Raw genomic sequence first — 25710 nt, 5'->3', positions numbered from 1 at the left:
CAATTGTTGGCTGAGAAACTTGCAGGAGTTTAAGAAGAGAGTGAATAACATAATTTTCCTAGTTTCGGAAGGACCGTGAAAACTATGGAAAATAACCCATTTTTATAGAACTTACCAATATACTATGTGTATGTGTGTAAACAGACAGACACACGTACACACAAACATACATACAAACACATTCGCGGGCGCACATATATGTGCACGTCGTTTATGATTTTCTATTTCAATACGGGTGTGGTAAGTTTATAAATTTAGACATATACTTATGGCATTAAAGCAAATGCTATTAACATCTGGCAGTAGATTCTAACGCCAACAACTATATTAAGCGACTTGTCTACTTGAATCATATATTTAGCCGGTATTACTTTAGCAGATCTAAAGTTCTATAAATTACTTAAAATTTTAATGTAGCGCATCTTGGCAGCAATTTAAACCCTCATGCATTTATTCTGTGTTCTTATATTATTTACTTGCGCAGTTTACTTCTTCTTACCAATATATTTCCAGGCTCTTGTTCATAACATGTTCCACTGCAACAATTATTCCGGAAATAGATGCTCGTTTTATACATGTATGTACGTACATATGCGTATATAGTTGTGTATGCATATAATATCTATATATATGTATATATATATATATATATATATATATATATATTATATATATAATATATATATATATACACACAAAATGGGACAAGAACGCAAAACATTCAAATAGACGATACAAAAGCCCGGACAGGTCATTCGAAGCCTCTAATCTTCAGTCAAGAACCGGATCATTCCTGCAATTTCGGCTGATTAATCTTGAGGTTGCTCCAATCTGGCCAGCTTCAAGGAAAAACTAAGCTACGAGCATTAGATTTCTTGGAAAAAGGATCAAATGTATACGAAACAAGGACAGAAAAACGGACGGTTTTACACGAATATAAATACAAAAAAATAATAATAATAATACGAATATAAATACAAAAAAACAATAATAATAATAATAATAATAATAACAGGACATAACAACAGGCGTCTTGTGTATATATAAGTATGTATGTATGTACGTATGTATTTATGTATGTATGCTCATGTTAATGTCTCAATATTGCCGATATCACGCGCTGGCCGAATCAAGGCGCTTGTCGAAGAATTATAGATCGATTATAATTAATAACTTTGATAGTAGCTAACACTGATGGTTAGAAATTTGTTGTCTCTCCCTAACTAAAAGACAAATATCAGTGCATTACCATCTTTCTGATTCAGCTGTAAAACTGAACAATTGAAATCTTACCAGCAAGTGTCGTGTCGTTACCTAAGTCAAGGAGTGGAAGCACTCCGTCGGTTACGACGATGAGGGTTCCGGTTGACCCGATCAACGGAACAGCCTGCGCCTGAAATTAACGTGTAAGTGGCTGAGCACTCCACAGACACGTGTACCCTTAACGTAGTTCTCGGAGATATTCAGCGTGACACAGAGAGTGACAAGGCCGGCCCTTTGAAATACTGGTACAACAGAAACAGGAAGTAAGAGTGAGAGAAAGTTGTGGTGAAAGAGTACAGCAGGGATCACCACCATCCCTGCCGGAGCCTCGTAGAGCTTTTAGGTGTTTTCGCTCAATAAACACTCACAACGCCCGGTCTGGGAATCGAAACCGCGATCCCACGACCGCGAGTCCGCTGCCCTAACCACTGGGCCATTGCGCCTCCACTACCTAAGTCAAGGAGTAAAATTGTGTCAAAGTTCAATACATGTATATATATATGTATATACATAAAACAGCAAGCGGCATTCGCTTGAGATTAATGCTTGGTAACATGTACCGCGAGTTTACTAACTGTTTTAACTATCTCTACACTGACGAGCACACGCACACACGCTTACTCATGACCCTCTCATACTTTATCAAGAGAAACGTCTAAGATTTATTTGACAGATTGAGATCTGACAGGATGATAGGCAATGAAATCCCTGGCGATTTTGCACTCAGATTTCAGATACGGGTGGAGGTATCGTTATGTACTGTATTAGTCTCTCCACTCAGTCTCCTTCCCAGTGCTATATGAAGGATGTAACAGTGGTGGGGAACGAGAGACGTCGTGGTGGGTCCCTACCACAAAGAGTTTTGGTACCTGTTCATTGCAGCTGTGTAGGCTAAATCCAGAAGAAATGTAGTATTTTACTCGAAGGCTCGCTAGGTTTCTCGGCAAGGAATTGAAGCCGAAATATTATCTCCGTAATTCGAACATCTTAAACGTTTCACTACACCCCTTAATTTCAGGATAAATAAAAGAAATTTAAATCAATATACTTTATACATCATAGCAGATATTTATTTACTTATTGAAACCTACGCAAATATTTCATTCTTTAACTATAGATTTAACAATTGAAATTTAAATCATGTTGATAAAATTACTTTACAGTCTTCACGGCAGAGTAATTCAATAACTTGCTACAAAAATTCATCATAGCAAAAATTACAGTTATGAGAAATTTAATATCCTAAATAAAATTCTCTTTATATTTTCAAGGCAGTCCAAATTTTGAAATAATTGTGATGTCTTCACAATAAGATGCTTGACATAAAAGCTGATCGTTATATATATATATATATAATATATATAATATATATATATATATATACATAAAATATATTGGTAAAATCCCAAATTGTAGTACTAATATATATATATATATATATATATATATATATATATATATATATATATATATAATATATATATATATATTTATGAATGGATACACGGGGTGGGTGTCTGTGTGTATATATGTATGTTTCAGTATGAATACATACATATACACATGTTTACACGCACTGCCTTATATATATGTATATAGGGAGAGAATTCACAAAAGTAAAACAAAAGACGAAGACAGGTGGTGTAGACAACAAACAGATGTATTAGTTTCACGCTCGGGAAGTGAAAAAAGTCTTTAACGTTTCAAGCCAATGCTCTTCCACATAAAGGAACACAGAAAGAAACAAAGAGAGAGAAAGAACAAAAATTTAAGAAAAGTTCAAAAGGTTCAAAAGCCTCGAATGTCGTGGTGTATTGGAGCGATTTATTATCAACAGAGCACTCCAGTGTAATCCATGGGCAGGAGGAGTGCAGCTGAAGTGTACGAGAGTAGAAATATATATATATATATATATATATATATAATATATTATGATATATACTTATACAACACACACACACACACACATATATATATATATATATATATGTATGATATATACTTATATACATATATATATATATATATATATATATATATATGTATATAACCCTGCCGTTCATCTCTCAATTCTCCACCTCCCCTACCACCTCCATGGATACACTCATTATTATTCCTCTCCCTCTTCTTGAACTAGCTCTCTTATCTCCTCTCACCATTCCCTGTCTTAAAACTCCACATAACCCCACCCACCCACGGCTAGCTCTCCACATTTAATGAATCCAGCTTCGTTGCATTAAGATCTGAATTGTAAGATCTTTTCTACACTTATGACGAGGTATCGTCTTATCTCATGTTGTTTGCTTCTAGTACGGCCTCATATTGAGATAAACTACAGCTGCCGACACTTTTAGGGATTTTCGAGTCTCCAGAAACAGCTATTGGACTTATAACACTTTACATCTTCCTCTTTAATTTTCTCTGTCATTTGTACTCTGTGTAAGAGTGATCTATTATATAAATATCTATATATTTATACTAAAATATCCATTGTCTGAAAGTCTCCCCTTTTTGTTTTCCCTTATTTCGCATGTATACATACATATTTTGCATTTCAAATCCAAACTATCATATTTAATATACCTAATTTGTTTATCCGCATTAGTGCCCCTCTCTCTCCCTCTCTCCCCCTCTCCACACACACACACACACGCACAAATATATATATATATATATATATATATATATATATATATTATATACATTTAATGTGTGTGTGTGCCCGCCTGTTTTTTAATTCCTGACTTCATCAAAGAGGTCCATCATTATTTCGCATACCGTTTGCACAGCTGGTCCTTCCTTTCCTATGCTGTTAACTTAATCTTAAAAAAATATCATCCATCTGTCCATTTACATTGGTTCATATTGGACTGACTTTGTCAATCACTTCGTTAATGGTGATGCTGTATACACACTGCCATAACACCAGACAATGATCAGTATAATGATTATTTTGTCTGGCTTTCTCTCCCAAGTTTACTCTGTAATAATATAATATGTGATTAACAACGTAATGACAAACGTCTATAAATGAATAACAACTATTTGGTATAACAAAAACTAATTCCACTGTTTACTAGTTTATTGTTAAGCAGTGTAGTACAGTATAATTGGACAAAATTGTGTTTAGAAAATATTTGCCAAGTTGTAAATTATTGACATTTCAAACCTAACTGAAGTTTGATTTGATGAACTTTAAAGAAATTCGTCTATATAACAGCCTTTGACATAATTCTCTATTTAAATATTATTCTTAACCATAAATAGCGTAAGAATTTTCAAAATTTGAAACTTGAAGTTGATTAATAATTAAGAGTGTAGAATCTGTAATTACTAACTACTTACAATGTATGTCCTATGCTTTAATGAGTAATTATAAGCTAATTATTAATGAGTAATTATAAGCTAATTATATGCTAATATATTTTTCAGTCTCTACTGTCTTTAGTTCTATTTCCGTTTGTTAAAATAAGCAAGAAGCATATTCTCTAAGGTAGAGAAATACTGACATCTGTAGGTGACGAATCTCTATGGAGAAAATGACCTCTTAATGAGACATTGCAGGGCAATTTAGTCTGAACTAGACCTTCGTTAAGACGAAAGTTCTGAAAAATTTATTCTTGCTTCTGATGTAAAAATTTTCAAATATGATTTCGTTTAATTTCTTATAATAATTTCAAAAGTCCGTGCTTAAGATGAAATTTCAAAAGAAAAATAAAAAAAAATTCTTTGTGGCATCTGTTGCAAAAGATTTTAAAGAAACTTTAATGATATTGTTAATGCTTTATGGAATTTAACTTTCTGTTACGAGAAAAGAAAATTTTTAATAACGATATACTATAATATTAATGTAGATATTCGCTGAGGCATGGTATGTTATCCAAGATTACAAAGACTGGTAAATGCCGACCTAGGTTTTAGAATTCAGGTTGACGACTAAATGTACTATAATGTAACCGGCAGCGAGACACTTTGTAGAAGTCTAATAGGCTTACGTCATAGTAGTTTCTGTGAAATTAGTAGTGTCGTGAATGCGAAGAATATTACAGAGTAGCAGTATACTGCTACTATTCGACAATAAAGTGACTGTCATTAAAAGCAGACAGCAGAGAAATTTCAGACCGACGAAGAGGTTGAATGACTCTCAAAGGTAATATTTTTACTTTGATACCATAAATACTTAAAGGCGGCGAGCTGGCAGACACGTTAGCACGCCGGGCGAAATGCGTAGCCGCATTTCGTCTGCCGTTACGTTCTGAGTTCAAATTCCGCCGACGTTGACTTTGCCTCTCATTCTTTCGGGGTCGATAAATTAAGTACCAGTTACGCACTGGGGTCGATATAATCGACTTAATCCGTTTGTCTGTCCTTGTTTGCCCTCTCTGTGTTTAGCCCCTTGTAGGTAGTAAAGAAATTGGTATTTCGTCTTTCTTTATATTTTGAGTTCAAATTCTGCCGAGGTCGACTTTGCCTTTCATCCTTTCGGTGTCGATAAATTAAGTACCACTTGCGTACTGGGGTCGATCTAATCGACTGGCCCCTTCCCACCAAATTTTGGGCCTTGTGGCTAGAGTAGAAGAGAATATCAAAATACCTAGTTGTTTATTTAAAGAAAATGGTAATGGCTCTAATGACACTCGTGGCAGGGGAAAGAATAGTTTGAGTGACTTAATCATGAGCGAGGCACAGGAAGCAAATAAGTTTTAAAGGATTGTACGATATGGCATTTATGGTCGATAGTATGCTTCAAACAACAGACTTTTGCAGTACACACATTGAAGCAATCTCTGCTTCCTGTGAAGTTTGTTAATCACAGATCTATCCTATTTTCAAAGCCAGCCAGACATGACAATGCGATCACAGATAAAAACACACGAGTGAATCATCAACGTAAATATTTTGTAGAGCCATACTAGCACCTGGTACGATTCTTTTAATTCCTTATACTTTTATAACTGTCTTTGATGTACCCACTCTGGTTTTACTAATGCCTTTACATCCGTATCAGAAATAACTCGACTATTTCGTAGAAGAGATATTTTCGTAGAAGACAAGCCAGGCTATGTATATATGTGTATGTGCGAGTGTACAAGTGTATGTTTGTAAGTGTATGTGCAGGTATGTACGTGTGCGTGTGCATGCGTGTGTGTGCGTGTGTGTGCGTGTATGTGCGTCTTACATATATGTGCGTTGCAATTACAGAACCTGTGTGATTTTTTCAGTAAAGTAACTAAACTCTTACTTGGCATCGGTCTACATACAATATTTTAAAAAACTGTCTATCAAAAATTTATTTTGTAATCATACCTTAAATTTACAGCGAAATTATGCAATCTTTATCTCGTTATTTTCGTTATAAAGCTTTATTAAATCCTTCTCACTCTTAAAGATGTATGAGTATTCGAATGTCTTTTGTAGACATCTTAATCTGTCTAGAAATATATCTTAGTATTTATGCAATTCTTAACTATACTTTATGGCAGGTTGCAGAATTTTTCATTTAGCTTTTGTGAATTTTTTCTGTCTATCACATCGTTTATCAACCTAACTAGCTTTCTCTTCACACGAGAACTTTTTCCAATGTTTCTCATATTTTCTCTCTATTTCTTCATGTTTATGTTTCATATTCTTGGAAAATGTACGACGTTGTCAACATCAACTAAACTCTCACAGTATCACAGGTTCCGCGTTGTGTGCAGCGTCAAATTCTCACTGTCCAATGGTCTGTCCTGCTACTTTTTGTGGTTGTAACATGATTTAAACCCCAATTAATTTTTATTCGCTGTCTTATTTTCATGAAATCATAAATAGTGAGTCATACGTATTACTAAACATTTGTTAAGCAAGTCGTACTGTTTGCACCAGCAGTTCGAAACGTTGTTTATATGCCGAGACTAATTTTTACGAATGAGAATTTACAGGTGATGAGGAGCTGAGCTGGCAAAATCGTTAGCACACCGGCAAAATGCTTAGCGGCATTTCGCTCGTCTTTATGTTCTTAGTTAAAATTTTACTGTGATCGACTTCGCCTTTCATCTTCTAAGGGGTTGGTAAAATAACAACCAGTTGAACACTAGCGTCAATATAATCGACTTACCACTTGCCCCGAAATTGCTGGCCTTGTGTCAAAATTTGAAACCAATATCTACAGGTGATTTCTTTTCTGTAGTTTTTCTAACATATTTCAGTAAGACATACTTAATATTTGACGGTTCTTGTGTGGAGGCGGGCGGCTGGCGAGATATTTCTGAGTTTTTGTATACAGTAAATTATGTGTTCTACCCCTTTATGGCAATATTGCATTGTAAAACATGTATGGATGTATTTGATGCCAAATGTTTTGTCGCACCAACTGCGAACTGGTTTACGTTCTATTTGGGGTCTACAGATCAACGTAAACGATTTGTTCTTAGAGAAAGTTTCAGAATTATACGGATCTTTTCACTTTGATCGGCAGATTTTTTAAATAATTTCTTTGGAACTAAACACTTTTAAACTTCGTATACTGGTAGAATGCGTTACATAAAACATCTTTTTCTTTTGGCTTTCTTGAGAAAATTCTGTAGTTTGTAAGCTATTTGTTGTTAAATTTCTTGCATTTCGGAAATTTCAACCAATCAATGACTTCTATTGAGGTGAATACAATTTCTACGGTTGTTTGTCAATGCGGTGTCTATTCTACAATTATACTGTGATCCAATTTTGGTTCAAACCTCCTATGCTGAAAGCTACTGCTTTGTACCCATATACAATATGCATTACACATATACACTACACAAAATAGCAAGCTAATAACAACTATTTTACATCCTTGGCACTACTTCAGAAGAGCCATTTAACACTCTGACAACTACCTACTTATTGGATGAATAAATTATTACGAATTGAAATATTTAATGATGTACACAATAGAGCTGTTATTGTTGTCGTTTCGCGTTACGTCTAACTTCTCTAAACCGACTCTGTAAAATGTTAATAAAAAATGCCCTCAAATTTTGACTATCAGATCGCATGTATTCAGGGCAGCATTAATTGAAATGTCTTTGATCGTATAAAGTGGTAAGGTGTGAAACAAAAGAGATTAGGCTGCTATTTACAGCAAGTCAAGACATTGTGTAGAGGGCGTAGTTCCTATGTTGTACACTTGGCTACAAGTTCTACGTTTCATTCTCACCCATAGTCAATTTACCTTTCAGCATTCCAGGGGTTGATTGAAATTAATGGCGGTCGAAAACTACGACTAACATAATTGTCTCTTTCCTCTCACCCCTTTCTCTACTAATATGTGTCTGTGTGAGAATTTATTACCAAAACTTATGCAGTCTTGCTTTTATAGGCGCAGACATGGCAGTGTGCTGCCTCAAGAAGCTCGTTTTTCCAGCCATGCTGTTCCGGGTTCAGTTCTACTGTGTGATACAATGGGCAAGTCTTTTCTTCTATAGACCCTATATTTTTTTTAGATATGTGTTTGTGTATGTCCTCCATCATTGCTTGGCAACCTGTGTTGGTTTGCTTATGTCCACTGAGTATGTCAGCAAGAGATATTGATAAATACTAATAAGAAATGGAAAGGCGGCGAGCTGGCAGAAACGTTAGCACGCAGGGCGAAATGCGTAGCCCTATTTCGTCTGCCGCTACGTTCTGAGTTCAAATTCCACCGAGATCGACTTTGTCTTTCATCTTTTCGGGGTCGATAGATAAATTACCAGTTTCGCACTGGGGTCGATGTAGTCGACTTTATCCCCTTGTCTGTCCTTGTCTGTCCCCTCTGTGGGTAGTAAAAAAATAACTAATAAGAAATGGAGAAAATAAAGGACGTTTGTTTCAGGAGACCGGAAACCGAATCCGAACTTTTGCTATTGCTGAATAAACACCGCTAAAAGTAGAAATGGCGCCCAGTAAGCAGATGGAGGTGGTTGAGCTGAGCAACGAAGTAGGACCTATGTTTTAAATGCAAGGCTTCATATCAAAATTATCCTCTCGTCTTTAAAGACAGTCGTATTGGGCACGTTGAGCTTAACTGATATTTCTAATAGGACATGTAACCGCGTTGAGTCATCTGCGTTAACTTGGACTAAATCAAGTTGTTCTGTTCATCCGGCCGAAAGAAGAAATGTGGTTATTGTCTCCAGGGACAAGAAATAGGTTGTAATGTTTAATGGACTAGAAATCGTTGTTTGAAATAGTAGTGTTCAGCCGTAGTAACATTAAGAGTAGACAAAGGAAGATATGAAATGAAATTTCCCAATCCAATCATAAAACAGCTACGATTGATAAAAGACACAAATATATGGATGCGTGAAGAAGATTCAATTATATTTTTCTTTTCATAGATTTTACTAATATTTACATATTTTTCTCCGTCTTTCAGTCAAATACAACGACCTCTTCCTTTCTTCCTCTCTTCCCTTCTCGCTGTTTCTTTGTCTCTGTTTCGCTTTCACTACATCAATATAAATTTTTCAGCCATATGATGGGGATGAAACGGAAGGGGATTACTGAATGCTTTTCCTTTGATCATCATAGCAACATACTATCTCTATAATAAAAGTTTGAAAATTTGAATTGTTATTCCGTATATAGTTAGCATATGTACATATATACATTTCTGAAAGGTTGTTGTTTTGTATACGGAAGATTATGCATTGTGTGTCGTATGGGTTGGGGTGAACTGATGGTGAAATACAATGACTAAAGAGAGGAACCGCTACAAGCACTGTGCGTGGCTTTGCACACACACACACAGACACACGCGCATAAACACACATTTACACACATACATACACACATGTATATATATATATATATTATATATATATATATATATATGTGTGTGTGTGTGTGTGTGTGTGTGTATATATATATATATATATATATACACGGGTACCATCATAGATATACATATACACACCACACATATAACAACACATATATGTATGTACCAGTCTTTATTTCATATATACAAGTATGTGCGTTTATAGGAACAATAACACACATACGTACATACCAAACGCATTTGTGTATATATTCTATGATTATATTGGAAACTGATTCTATTTAAGACATGTATGAAAGAAACACGACTATGTTCGAGTTTGATCTTTTTTCTAATAAGGATTTCTCATAATTCTATATTATCTATGTTCAGTTTGGAATTTTAACGTTCCGGGAAACATTAGACAATAAAGATTTAACTTTTTTTTCTTTTTATTTGTTCCAGTTATTTGACTGCGGCCATGCTGGAACACTGCCTTTAGTCGAGCAAATCCACCTCAGGACTTATTCTTTCTAAGCTTAATACTTATTCTATCAGTCACTTTTTGCCGAACCGCTAAGTTACGAGCTCTACTACTACTACTACTACTACTACTACTAACAACAACAACAACAACACTAATAATAATAATAATAATCAAAACTTTGAAGTAGTGGTAACTCGAATGTGGAGTTCAACAATAGAAACAATCACTATCATTGTAGGCGCATTAGGTATGAGAAAAAAATATTCAGACGAATACATAACAAAAACACAGGGACTAAAAAGTACATACAACATACAGAAAATAGCACAACTATGCAACGCACACATCCTAGGTAAAACACTTTCAATACAGTAAAAATAAGAGCATCAAAACAAACCACAGCGCACACACACGGCGCACAGAGCTGCGTTCGGTAGTGCAGTGAAAGCACGTGATAAAAATATGACTACTGAATAATAATAAGGATAAACCTATTTCCCAACGCATCAACGTTTCTGCAAATCGAGTAATACCTGAGTAATTATTTTAATTTTTACGGAATGCACTATATGATAATCAACATTTATTTATTTAATAGAATATCTTCAGTTGAGGAGATATTAAAAGGTCAAAGTATAAACATTTTGAGGCTTACATTGGAGTTGTTATAGAAAATTCCTAAACAGAAAAACAGTAATATAACAGAAAATATAATTAAACATTCCATTACCTGGACAGCCAGCTAAGTCTATTTAATGAATACTGCCGATCCAGGATTTTCCTTAATAATGAGTACAAGTATCCCTCTTATAATGGAATATTCCGGCACATGCTAAATACCAGTAGCTATCACTGGCCCTTCAGTAATATCCAAGGAGCGAGCGGCTAATTCTCTACCCACACTTTCTTCTGTATCAAGAATTTCAATAAATAACGATAAACTGTGTGAAAATGAAATTGTCAAGAATAATATTCTTTTCTAATATACAAAAGAATATTAATCTAAGCACAAAGCCAGAAATTTTGGGGAAGGGTGCCAGTCGATTAGATCAACCTCAGTACGCAATTGGTACTTAATTTATCGACCCAGAAAGGATGAAAAGCAAAGTCAACTTCGGCTGAATTCGAACTCAGAACGTAAAGCATGACAAAACAACGCTCAGCATTTCGCTCTGTTTGCTAACATTTCTGCGAGCTCGCCGCCTTTGTCAAGAATAATATTATATGGCATGTTTACCAGAACGAATTTTGCATGACCGCGTTTTGAATTGTAGAGTAAACAAGTTTATCCCAGATAAGTCGGAAAGCATTACCTGTATATATATACTGGGAAATAAGCATCATGATTTGTTCCTTCAGTATATGACTAGTTATAACAAACAGCCCATACATCATCCTAAATAGAGCTTAAAACTTTACAAAGACAACTGTACTATGCACGATAGCAATAACAACTACAAAATGTATAAAATATTTCACATTTTTGTTTTTCTTAATAAGAGGAAAATCTTGTTGGATTATATATTTTTTATTCTCGTTATTGGAATCTGATTTTTCATTAGGGGAAGTGCGTGTGTATGTATGAATACATGTTTGTGTGTGCGTGTGTGTGTGTATGTTTGTTTATATATATATATATATATATATATATGTATATATATATATAACTACATACATATGTACAGACATGTGTGTGTGTGTATGTTTGTTTATATATATATATATATATATAAATACATACATATGTACAAACATGTTTATATATGGTTAGTAATGTATGTATGTGTCTTTACAGATATATATGCATATAAATATATCTACACACACAAATATTCATATAAATAAATGCATATACACACATATTTATATATACTGTGTGTATGTAAAGGTGATAATAAAAGGCAATTTGGTATTATTTCGGGTATAGAGAGTACCCTGTACTAACTATATAACTTAATGCCTTTGATACCAAGACATTTGTGACTACTCATAGATGGTTGATACAAAACCGTCTATTAATTTATTTTTCTAGCTTTGGAGATAAATATCAGGCCCCTTTCTCATGCAGGTAAGTTAGCACACGAGTAAATAGTTAATCTTCATTGTTAGCTGAGCATCTAATTATGGGATCGAAAACTCCTTATAAAATATCCCAGTAATTTTATATCTGGATGTCACTGGATACATAATTATATACTCTTAACGTGTGGTAAATTCACTGATTTACATGAGTCTCATAAGCTGACTATAACCAGACGAGATGAAACAATCACCGTATTTAAGTTTAAGTTTAAGTTTGTAGTTTAATTTCATATGAGAGACACACTTGTGCAATTTATGTGTCAAGTGCGATCACTTTAGATATATGTATCGAGCTGAGGCAATTATAGCTTTTTACAAAAAACATTCGATGATTTTACCTAAATCAATAATCATTTGAAACACATGTTCGATATATTTCGCTGACAAAAAAAAATAATGACCACAAAACGCTTAAACAAAGAACTATTAGTCATGGTTTCATGTTAGTAAACAATATTGATTTCAAATTTTCGCACAAGACCAGCAATTGTGAGGGAGGGTTAAGTCCGTTACATTCAGTACTCAACCGGTTCTTATTTTATCGACCCCGAATAGTTGAAAGTCAAAGTCGACCTAGGTAGAATTTGAACTCAGAATAAAGATGGAAGAAATACTGGTGAGCATTTAGCCCGGTGTGCTAACGAGACTTATTTTTTTATTGCCCACAAGGGGCTAAACATAGAGGGGACAAACAAGGACAGACAAAGGGATTAAGTCGATTATATCGACCCCAGTGCGTAACTGGTACGTAATTTATCGACCCCGAAAGGATGAAAGGCAAAGTCGACCTCGGCGAAATTTGAACTCAGAATGTAAAGACAGACGAAATACCGCTAACGTTTCTGCCAGCTAAAAAATAAATATTGGTTTTTACAAAATACATTCGACGATTTTTGCCTAAATCAATAATCATTTGAAACACGTGTTCGATATATTTCTTTGAAAAAAAACAAAGCCAAAAAACCACAATGACCACAAACGCTTAAACAATGAACTAATAAATAAACATTGATTTCAAATCTTGACACAAGGCCAGCAGTTAATGTAAATCGATTGCATTAACCTCCAGCCGTCAACTGATTCTTATTTTATCGACCCTGACGGATGAACGGTAAAGTCGTTCTGAATAGAATTTGAATGCAGAACGTAAACATGGATGGAGTGACACTAAATATTTTGCCCGGCGTGCTAACAGTTCTACCAGCTCGTCGGTTTATATTAATAAATATTATACTAGCTACGGTATTAATCTATCGTATATTAAATTTGCCAGAAATTACAGAATGTACAGCAAAGAGAAATATTATCTCTCCCAGTATGGAAATAAAATATCTTCTTTATAAGATAAATTCGCTCAAATTAAATAAGTGAGCCTCGAGTGGCTACTAGTAACTCGTCTTCATATTGGATAGTGCTCAAATCCTATCTTCCTAAACATTGAAAAATTATGTTATTTACTTTAACTTCATCCTCATCATTTCACTTTCCTGTTATGTCACATTTATATAATGTTTCTCACATTAATACGGTATCTAATTTATCATTCATTCGAAGGTGACGTTAATTAGATTCACAACATGTGAAATTTATTCAGTGTTTTTGTTCTAAACAATGAGAACTGAATAGCCAGACAGTAAAGAGAGAAAGCGGGGAGGATACAATCAGGCAGTGAGCGAGAGACAGAGTAATCTAGGTATAGTCAAAGAAGTAGACACAATGACATGCAATGGCAGTTACAGTGAGAAAAGAGAAATAAAAAGAGATAAAGGGATATGAAAATGTTCATCTTAACTGAAAACATAAATTGTGAGAATATATGTAAATATTACGATATTGCAGAAGACAGGTGTGACAAGCTAAGTTTGAAAGCCAAGAAGATGAATCTCTTTATATATCTGCGCATATTGGTTTGCTAGATGCAGAGTTTGGTTTCAATATTTAGTCATATTGATGACAATAAATGGCTAGTGATAAAAATACTAGCCACAAATCCATATTTTCGGTAAACAATGAAATATATTTACATAAATATAGAAGCGAAAAGAACAAGGCAGCTGTGGTAAGCTGGAAATTGATTTTTTTTTTTTTTTTGGTGTCTGAAACACTTAACAGAGTCCTTCTTTCCTCGTTGCTACAGAATGATACCAGAACAGTTAAAATAGCATAAACAACAATGAATAATGGAACAGAGTTGTAGAACACAATGGAAGAAAGGATATAATAAAAGGACATAGTGATAAATGTGAAGATAGAGATGTGTTGGAAGGGTTTTATGTAGGGGAATAAAAGTAGTGGGGAACAAAAGTACGTAAGAATCGTATTGGATGTGAAGACTACAATAACAGTCGCAAAATAGACTTTAGAGAAAGTTGTGCATCAACAGGACAAGATCGGTAAAATGTGAAAAAAGGTGGCGGAATTCAATAAGATCAAAAAGTTCAGATATGAAGACCGGATGACCAGTGAAATAAACTGAACAATATTTATAGCTGGGAAGACAGCGCTTATGACGATATTAAGGATGATGCGATATTAATGTAAAAATACAAGAGGTAGGAAGTGGAAATTCTCATAAGCAAGGCCAATGAAGATGCGAGGGCAGTAATGTCAGATGCGATGCCTCACATGTAGGTCTTTAATATTTACACAGTTTTCTTTTGCTAAGTTTTACTCACACGGCTTCTAACGAAATTTTTTTCCCCTAAAGTTGCCATGCAGAAGGATCAAACCCAGGATATTGAGATTCCGAAAAAAATTTGTTAACCATTTCGGCTAATTGCATTCAACAAAAATATTTTTGACCAGGTACAAGTTCAAGGAAACCTTTACTCAGCAGATACAAGTTTTCACACACACGTACATGTACCCTTGTATATACCATATGTACGTACGTAAATACGTATATCTTTGTCCCTCTATACATACATGTGTATATATATATTATATATAAGCAAAATTTAGATTCAGATGAATATGGTACTTAAGTCAAAGGCACCAGAATTTTATATGGTATTATCCATATAAATACATGGGGCGATTACTTGTTGCTTATTTTGATTATATATATATATATATATATATATATATATATATATATATATATATATATATATAAGAAAACATAATATGGAGTACTCGGATGATCAACAATTGAGTAACTTCCATCTATTATTATTTATTAATCCAATGCAATTAAACTGCATCCCACATAACAGCTGTTTCTGTTTCCAATGTATGGTGCGGCCATTGATATGCAAAAATATGTAAAAATAATAATCATATTTGTTAATAAAACCGATCTGAAACAAGGAGCTTCATCCGAGTGAAGGACATATAATGAAGAAGAGCATAGTGAAGGAAAAAAAGGAAAAGTTGAATATGGTTGTAATCATACCATTTTGCTTGTGAGTCACTTCGGGCCGTTAAGTAAAACAATAAAACAAAATAGCAATTAATGAATTAATCCTTTGTACTGGGGTGGGGGGATAGGAAGATACGCCAATAGGTTTTAATCGGAGAAGGGGTGTAGATACAGTAAGGTTTTATATTAATCATAATAATTTATAGTAGTTATGTTTGTAGTACTAATTAATAGTATTAATTATAATAATTAAATGCAATTTATTTATTTACTAGCTGGTAGAAAGCCCGTTCAACCGTTTTCCGAAGTGAGATAGGCCAAGGTCCGATGTTAGATGTAAGTGTTCAGTTGAAATTTAAAAACAAAAGACCAGCTACTAAGACCATTATACAGGGTAAGATTAATAAATATGTGAATAGGAAGATGGTGCATGTTGTACGCTTAGGGTAATAAGTACTAGATTAAAAATTAATATTATGGAATAAATATCAAGAGAGGAATCTATTCAGACATTTAGGTTGTAAGACGGTTAGAGTTGGAAATGGTCCAATAGTTTATTAATATGAATACGAAATTAGTAAAAACAATGAAACGAATTAATACGGTAGGGAGGTTATTGAAATATTTCTTGTAAAGGGGAGGTAATTACTAGGGTAAGTGGCCATAATTAGTGCCTACTTGATACAGTAGACTCCCCACCAGAAAAATGAGTTGACTAGACTAACAGCTAATTTTCCAGCTAATTAATTAAACGATCTTAAAATCAGTCAACCTAGAGGTCAATTAAATGTGTAAATGTAGATATCCCTAATTAAATTAATGGTTACAATTTATAGTTAAAATTTAAAATGAAAATACTTGCAGATTGATTTTACAGATGTAAGTTCTTACTAAAATTTGGTCATGCAATCATACGCAAAAAAAACCCAACATACATATAAATTTATATGCACACACTCACACAAATATATATATATATATATATATATATATATATATAGCATATATAGTTATGTATATATATATATATGCATATATATATATATATATAGATATGCATATATAGTTATGGTATATATATATATGCATATATATATATATTATATATATATATATTAATATATATATATAATGCATAATATATATATATATTATATAATATATTATATATATATATATATAATATTATATATATATATGCATATTATATATATATATATATTATATATCATATAGCATATTATATATATATATATGCATATATATGATATATATATATATATATGCATATATATATATATTATAGATATATATGCATTATATATATATATATATATATGCTATATATATATGCATATAATATATATATATATGCATTATATATGCATATATATATATATATATATGCATATATATGCATATATATATATATATATATATATGCATATATATATAATATATATGCATATATATATATATATATTGCATATATATATATATATATATGCATATATATATATATATATGCATATATATTATATAATATATGCATATATATATATATATATATGCATTATATATAATATATATGCATATATATAATATATATATGCTATATATATATATATATATATGCATATATATATATATATATATTGCATATATATATATATATATATGCATATATTATATAATATGCATATATTATATATATATGAATATATATATATATATAATATATATATATATATATATATATATATTATAATATATATATTATATATGCATATATATATATGCATATATATATATGCATTATATATATGATATATTATATATGCATATAATATATATATATATATATATAGATATATATATAATATTATATACACACACATACATATATATATATATAAACATTTTATCGACTAAGCAGATCATCGCCTGCCCGAGAAATGTTTTTGACAAGGTAATCGAATTGTAGTCAATTTGATGTGCTGTGCTCTCTGCTCCAGGAAACAATGAACGATCTTTGAGATGAAACGACGACTCTCTGATCATAATTTCAACATTCTAATCCGAAAACAACTTATCCTCACTATCAAACACGCATGCTATATATATATATAGTGTGTGTGTGTGTGTGTGTGTGTGTGTGTGTGTGTGTGTGTGTGTGTGTGTATGTGTGTGTTTGTATAAGATATATACGTATATATATATATATATATATATATATATATGTAACTATCTGTCGATCTATGTATCTCTTTAGTTAGACATGCACGCAATATGCGTATACCAAAGAATATTATGTATGCACGCAAACACACATATATATGGACAGCAACGGCCAAACACGTTTATTCGGAGAGCCACATACGATAATAATATTTTGCTACAAAACATTAGCGTAAATATCAAGAAGTACTTCTACGTATTAATGTTCATTCAGGTATGCATTTTTTAAACTGCTAATTTCTGTTAGTTTCAGTAATCGTGTGCGCGTGTAGCATATGTTTTCCATGATTTGACTGATGACTGTGTTAACTACATTCAGCATAATTCCTTTCTACTAAAATCATAAGGCCTGATATTTGGGGGAGGGGACATGTCGATTACATCGACCTCAGTGCTTCACTGGTACTTAATTTATCGATTCCAAAAGGATGAAAGGCAAAGTCGACTTCGGAGGAAATTTGAACTGAGAATGTAGCGACCGGCGAAATACCTATTTATGTAATACCCACGATGAGCTAAACACAGAGAGGACAAACAAGGACAGAGAAACGGATTAAGTCGATTATATCGACCCCAGTGCGTAACTGGTACTTATTTAATCGACCCCGAAAGGATGAAAGGCGAAGTCGATCTCGGCGGAATTTGAACTCAGAATGTAGCGACGGGCGAAATACCGCTAAGCATTTCGTCCAGCTTGTTAACGAGTCTGCCAGATGGCCGCCTTATGCCTTGAGCATAATTAATAAGATAATTAATTACGAGAATAGTTAAGGAAACATGCGGTAATGTACAGAATTAAAACTAAAACTAAAACCAAAATATTGTTGAAAGTGCCTAAAATTAAACAGCTCAATAAAATTACAGATGTTTCAGTTATATCGGATATTCTTGGCTTCTGATAACATGCATATATGTCTGTCTGTCTATCTATCTATCTATCTATCTATCTATCTATCTATCTATCTATCTAATCAGTCTGTCTGTCTGTCTAAATTTCTCTCTACCCCTCTCCTCCCCTCTCCATATATTCTTTTATTCTTTTATTCCTTTACTTGTTTCACTCATTTCATTGCGACCTTGCTAGAGCAGCACCCTTAGTCGAGCAAATACCCACCGCCACCACCGAACTTATTCTTCTGTAAGCCTAGTACTTATTTTATCCCTTTTTTCGCCGAACCGCTAAGTTACGGGGACGTAAACACACCAACATCGGTTGTCAAGCGATGGTGTGGAGACAAATACAGACACACAAACACACACACACACACACACACACACATACATATATATATATATAAGTAGAGGCGCGTGGCTTAGTGGTTAGGGTGTCAGCATCATGATCGTAAGATTCTGGTTTCGATTCCTGGACCGGACGACGCGTTGTGTTCTTGAGCAAAACACTTCATTTCACGTTGTTCCAGTCCACTCACCTGGCAAAAATAAGTAACGCTGCGATCGACTGGCGTCCCGTCCAGCTGGGGACACATACGGCATTGAAACCGGGAAACCGGGCCCATGAGCGTGGCTAGGCTTTAAAAGGGCGCAGAAAAAAAATTGTATACACACTCTTCTTTTCAGTTTTCGCCTACCAAATCCTCTCAAAGAGCTTTCGTCCACCCCAGGCTATAGCAGAAAACACCTGCCCAAGGAGCCACGCAGTGTGTCTGAACCCGGAACCATGTGGCTGGGAAGCAGGCTTCTTACCCCTTACCACAACATATATATATATATATATATATATATATATATATACTGCGAGAAATAAAGAGACATATATATATTTCTTTACTGCCCACAATGGGCTAAACATAGAGGGGACAAACAAGGACAGACAAAGGGATTAAGTCGATTACATCGACGCCAGTGCGAAACTGGTACTTAATTTATCGACCTCGAAGGGATGAAAGGCAAAGTCGACCTCGGCGGAATTTGAACTCACAACGTAACGGCAGACGAATTACCGCTAAGCATTTCGCTCGCGCGCTAACGTTTCTGCCAGCTCGCCGCCTTATAAAGAGACATATATAAATACAGATATGTGTGTGTATGTGTGAAGGAGAGAGAGAGAGAAAGAGAGGGATGGAGGAAGAGAAAGAAAGAGAGGGGTGGAGGGAGAGAAAGATAGAGAGTGATAGTGATAAAGAGAGAAGCAGAAAGAGAGGATGAGTGATTGCGACATAGACTGTAACACAGACAATATGAGAATTACCATTACGCTAATGATTAATTTCACTACTTACATATAGAATATATCTCGTGGCTCTACCTTTTAGTAGCGAGCAGTTACGATTCCGATATAATTCCACCACGTGTACGATGTAGCTCCTCCAAGGCCGTATGATGTAGCTCCACCAGGTGATTCATCATAAATTCTGCGCAATATTTGAACCACATAAAGTGCATTAAACTATAAAACGATCTCCATTAGTATTGTCCTGAAAACAGATAGCCCTATAGGTTTGGTTAGCTCTGGATATTTTTGGATATCGTTTCCACAACACTTTAGTCTAGGATTTGATGAGTCTCTTTAGACCCAGATTTTACTGTAATTCTGTTCGTTCCATTTTCACAGTACGAAGATTATTGACCACATCAATCTCCGATAGATTTACAAGTAATGTGGAAAAAACTTTTAGTTTCTGGAAGTTATCATAACTGTCTCAGAAATAGTCGATAAATCCCGGTAATATTTGGATTATTTCAATTTGTTTTCTTCTAGTGCAGTAGCAAGAGGTGTTATCTTATCTTTTACAGTGATAGTAAAATAAGATTATTTTGGCGATATTTCCTGAAAGCTAAAAAATATCTGAATAAGATCAGAAACAATATTATTCTTCCCTTGGAATGCCAAATTGAGAGTTCGTGGATGATTCATTACGTGATTAATGCATGTACAATCCAGCAGCAATTCATCGATTCGCAGTTGAACATAATTCCTGTTCTTCCGGGAAAACTGTGTAGGCTACTGCAAAGCAGATCCAAAAGCGAGTTAAAGACCTTGCTGAAATAACAATCACCACCTCACAATGCAGTACAAACAAATATCAGTGTGTTTATCATGAAGCTCCGGTTCTTTAATGAAATTTCTGGAATGGCGCTGGTGTAGTGTCAAGAGGGCAATTTCAGCGACAAATTTCATAACTACTTTCTTCAAGACACAGCTAGCAGCCAGCTGTTCACGACGTATAATGCAATGAAAAGGGAGAACATTTTGAAACCCGGATTCACTTTACTTATGTGCAAATAACCTCACAATGGCCGCATTTCAGTGAATAACAAAATGAAAGTACACTGATTCGGGGTTTGCGCTTCTCAGTAATGAGATGTGAAACTGGTTTTAGTCACTGATTTATTTAGGACCCAAGACTGCAACTAATTCAGTTTTGTTCTACTTAGCAAATAGAACATAACTAATAGATTAGCTCCGTTTACTACGAGAAATATTCTCAGACATGACAAAGCTAGTTTCAGTCGTTATATAACACTTTAAGCACTCTGTGCAAATCGAACCCGGCACAGAAATCCATATAAGTTTTTATTCACCTCCCGTGTTATGTCCAGGATTTAAATGCTGAGATGAACACAAAATGAAATCTGTCTATTAATCACAGAGTACTTTTATAAAAAACACAAAGAATGGACATTTAATTAGCTACACGTATTTCAAATAGACCGATATAACCAATTCGTGCACATTGCATGTAGCAATTTGCATATTAAATCGTTCCTTCATTTGATCGATTAAATATCAGAGAAACAGATCAATTAAGGGCCATATACCTGCCTAACAAAGTCAGTATATATCTACATATGTGTATGTGTGTTTTTTTAGTATGTATGCATGTATATATACACACACGCGGGCGCACACAAACACATATATATTGGTGCGGTACAACCGCACCAATATATGAGACTGTGTGAATGGACGTATGTGCGTGTGGGAGGTGAAATCAACCATGCTACTTAAATACTCTATCGCGTCTAAATTGATGGAAGCCAAATTTGCCTTGACGTAATTTGAACTGAGAACAACAAAGAGTCAAAATAAATTGAGGAGGGTGCTCTATTTTATGCTCCAGTGAATCTCCCATTTGAGTCCATATTGAAAGCAAGTGAAAGGAAACAATTATTATATTTTCCTCAGTAATGCTTGGTTGCTCGTGTTAATACCTTTCATTTATTAGAGCAGTGGATTTGTTGAGCAACGTCGTGTTCGTAGTATTTATTTCAGCTCTTTACGTTCTGAGTTCCAGGTCAGCCTATATCTCAGTATTTTGGTGTTGAAAAATAAAGTAGCTGTAAATTACATTTTCTTCCATTAAAAAAAAAATTTAATGATGGTAGCAACTTATTTTTTTCCCTTCAAAATTTCTGGTAATGAATATTTTTCATATATGGCGTAGGAGTGGCTGTGTAGTAAGTAGCTTGCTTACCAACAACATGGTTCCGGGTTCAGTCCCACTGCGTGGCACCTTGGGCAAGTGTCATCTACTATAGCCGCGGGCTGACCAAACCTTTGTGAGTGGATTTGGTAGGCGGAAACTGAAAGAAGCCCGTCGTATATATGTGTATATGTATATATATATATATATGTGTATGTGTATGTATATGTCTGTGTTTGTCCCCGCAACATCGCTTGACAACCGAGGCTGGTGTGTTTATGTCCCCATAACTTAGCGGTTCGGCAAAATAGACCCATAGAAGTACTAGGCTTCCAAAGAATAAATCCTGGGGTCGATTTGCTCGACCAAAGGCCGCAGTCAAATGATTGAAACAAGTAAAAAGAGTAAACAGAGGTTATGTTTGGAAATTGTCTTTTGTCTTTTGCTTGCTTTACTCATTAGACTTCGCTCCTGCTTGGGCGCAGCCTTGAAGTGATTTAGTCGAACACATTGGCACAAGTACTTATGTTATTCTTTTAAAGATTTTTAGAAGTTCAGCAACAAGGATTCCCTCAAATCCTTTTTTCCGGAACTCTGTGTTCCGCTATGGTAAACACCCCAGCAATGTGACATAAGAAACGCAAACACACATACACACACACACACACACACACACACACACACACACACACACACACATAATATATATATATATATATGCATACATACACATACATATATACACGAACACACACAACGGATTTCCCCACAGTTTCCAGCTTCCAAATTCACTCACCGAAGCTACAGTTGAATATATCTGTCTATTTTATAGTGAAACTGCACATCACTACCGGTTAAAAGTGGTAGTAACCAGAGATTGTATTGGTAGTAACCAGACCAGTAACCGGTCGACAAAAAGAAGATCAGAAGGTCAAGAGTACGTGTAGACCATGTTGAGAGTCGTGTCTGTGCTGATATAGTAATTATACTGTGATACTCAGTGGATCTTATAACGATCCAACTTTTTGAGGATAATAACACTATACGACTGGTGGTCGATAAAAACATCCAATTGACGACTTCGTAACATAAAGATATCTGCCAGAGCGGCGACCGTCGTCAAAAGAAAGATACCTATTTCTTTACTACCCACAAGGGGCTAAACACAGAGAGGACAAACAAGGACAGACAAACGGATTAAATCGATTACATCGACCCCAATGCGTAACAGGTACTTAATTTATCGACCCCGAAAGGATGAAAGGCAAAGTCGACCTCGGCGGAATTTGAACTCAGAACGTAACGGCAGACGAAATACCGATAAGCATTTCGCCCTGCGTGCTAACGATTCTGCCAGAGCGACGACCGTCGTCAAAAGAAAAATACCACAATGGAAAAAGACCCCTTTACAACACGCTTCAAGTTGTCACGCAATGGTACTGAACCCGAAACCACGTGGTAGCGTAATTGCAAGACGGACTTCTTAACAACAACACCCATGCCTCTCTAGCTATGATGAACGTTTTATGAAATACATTTTGTGATTTTTTTCTTGTTTTCTTTTTAAAGAAAAAAAACCAGAATAATTTAATATAATCTGCTTCATATTCTTATCACAGAGCTATATGTGACTAAAAAAGAAAAGCACACTATTTACTGAAAGCAAGGAAGACATAAAATTGCTTCCACTGTATTGAAACTTTAATTAAGAGAAAATGTCTGAATGTAAACGGAAGAAAAGCAAATTTAGAAATGATTGATAGCTTCTTGGAAAAACAATACCCTGTAGAACTGTGACAAAATTTTATCATTAAATAGCAGCCGGTCAGTGGCAATATTTTGATACTGGATTAATATAATAAATAATTTAGTAATATTAAAATATGTTATTTGAAGTCTACTTAATTGAAATGGGAATTACTTAGTTCTTTGCAATATATTTCTTACTTATTTTGCGGAAATATTTTATCCCATGGGACTATTTCTTTTCTTTTAATTTTTTTTTATGCTGCATAACATTTTCAATTTAAACTTATAAAAAAAATGTCGATTCAGAATGATTATTACGTGTCTGTGTAAGAGTGTGTATATGTGTGTGTGTGTCTGTGTGTGTGTGTGTGTGTATGAATGTATGAATATACGTGAGTATTTATGTATGTATGTTTGTACATATAAGCACGTGCTTATACATGCATGCACATTCTGTTATATTCATTTCAGATAAAGAGCCGCAGCCATGCTGGAGCATGTATATATATATATATATATATATATATATATGTTTTTGGCATCCTTTTTGTCTCGGGAGACAATGGAGTTGCGCATAAAATAATCTAATCCGGCTTTTACATTTCTTGTCCGAATACATCTCCTACTGTGGCTGTGTAGTCCTATCTTGGACAAACATTCCCTCTGGCAGGTGTCGCAAATGTAGCGAAGACTTTGCTTAGCTGGTTGTAATATCATGTTTTTTTTTTCTTGACGTCTTTTGTTGTCTTTCTATTTCTCCTCTCTCCCTCTGTCACTCCTTTGTGTTCCCTCTTTTGCGGTACGTCGCCAAACTCCGCGGTTGCTTGCAACGGCTTCCAAGTTGTTTATATCCATGTCGTAGGTCTTCATGTATATGTATATATATCTATATGTATATATCTATATATATATATATATATCTATATATATAATATAGATATACATATATGTTATACATATATGTATATAGACTATATGGTAGATATACATTATATATATATATATATATATATATATATTATATATAAATATATTATATATTAATTAGAGATAAAACCACTATTAGGCAAATCAAACATGAAAAACTTAAGCCAATACATAAAATTAATTAATTTATATTATTTTAAATATATATCAAAATTATTAAAATTTAATAAAAGATAATGAGTATACATATGTGTGATATATATATATATATATATATATATATATATATATAATATATATATTGGCCTGCTCGCTTAGCCAGCGGGGTGGCGTCATTTGAAGGCTAAAACAATACGAAGCGCATTGTGACCAGAGATGTGTAGCAATATCTGATAGCCTGGTCGGTCTGGTGATCACGGTGGTCATGGTGATATATTTATATATATACAGGTAAGTATATATA

The 25710-nt window shown here is 34.1% G+C and overlaps 1 protein-coding gene across 1 annotated transcript in view; it reads right to left on the bottom strand.

Annotated features, from left to right (window-relative positions):
• LOC115216420 (5-hydroxytryptamine receptor 2A-like) overlaps window positions 1-21470 on the bottom strand; it is a 344032-nt gene extending 322562 nt beyond the window's left edge. Inside the window, exon 1 of the mRNA XM_036506829.1 lies at window positions 20427-21470. The gene's annotated coding sequence lies outside the window, so the exon portion shown is untranslated. The remainder of the gene's footprint in view (window positions 1-20426) is intronic.
• Window positions 21471-25710: the final 4240 nt, after the last annotated feature.

The sequence above is a fragment of the Octopus sinensis genome, linkage group LG10, assembly GCF_006345805.1.
Source record: "Octopus sinensis linkage group LG10, ASM634580v1, whole genome shotgun sequence".
In the NCBI taxonomy this organism is placed as follows: domain Eukaryota; kingdom Metazoa; phylum Mollusca; class Cephalopoda; order Octopoda; family Octopodidae; genus Octopus; species Octopus sinensis.
This window is presented reverse-complemented; position numbering and strand designations above follow the sequence as displayed.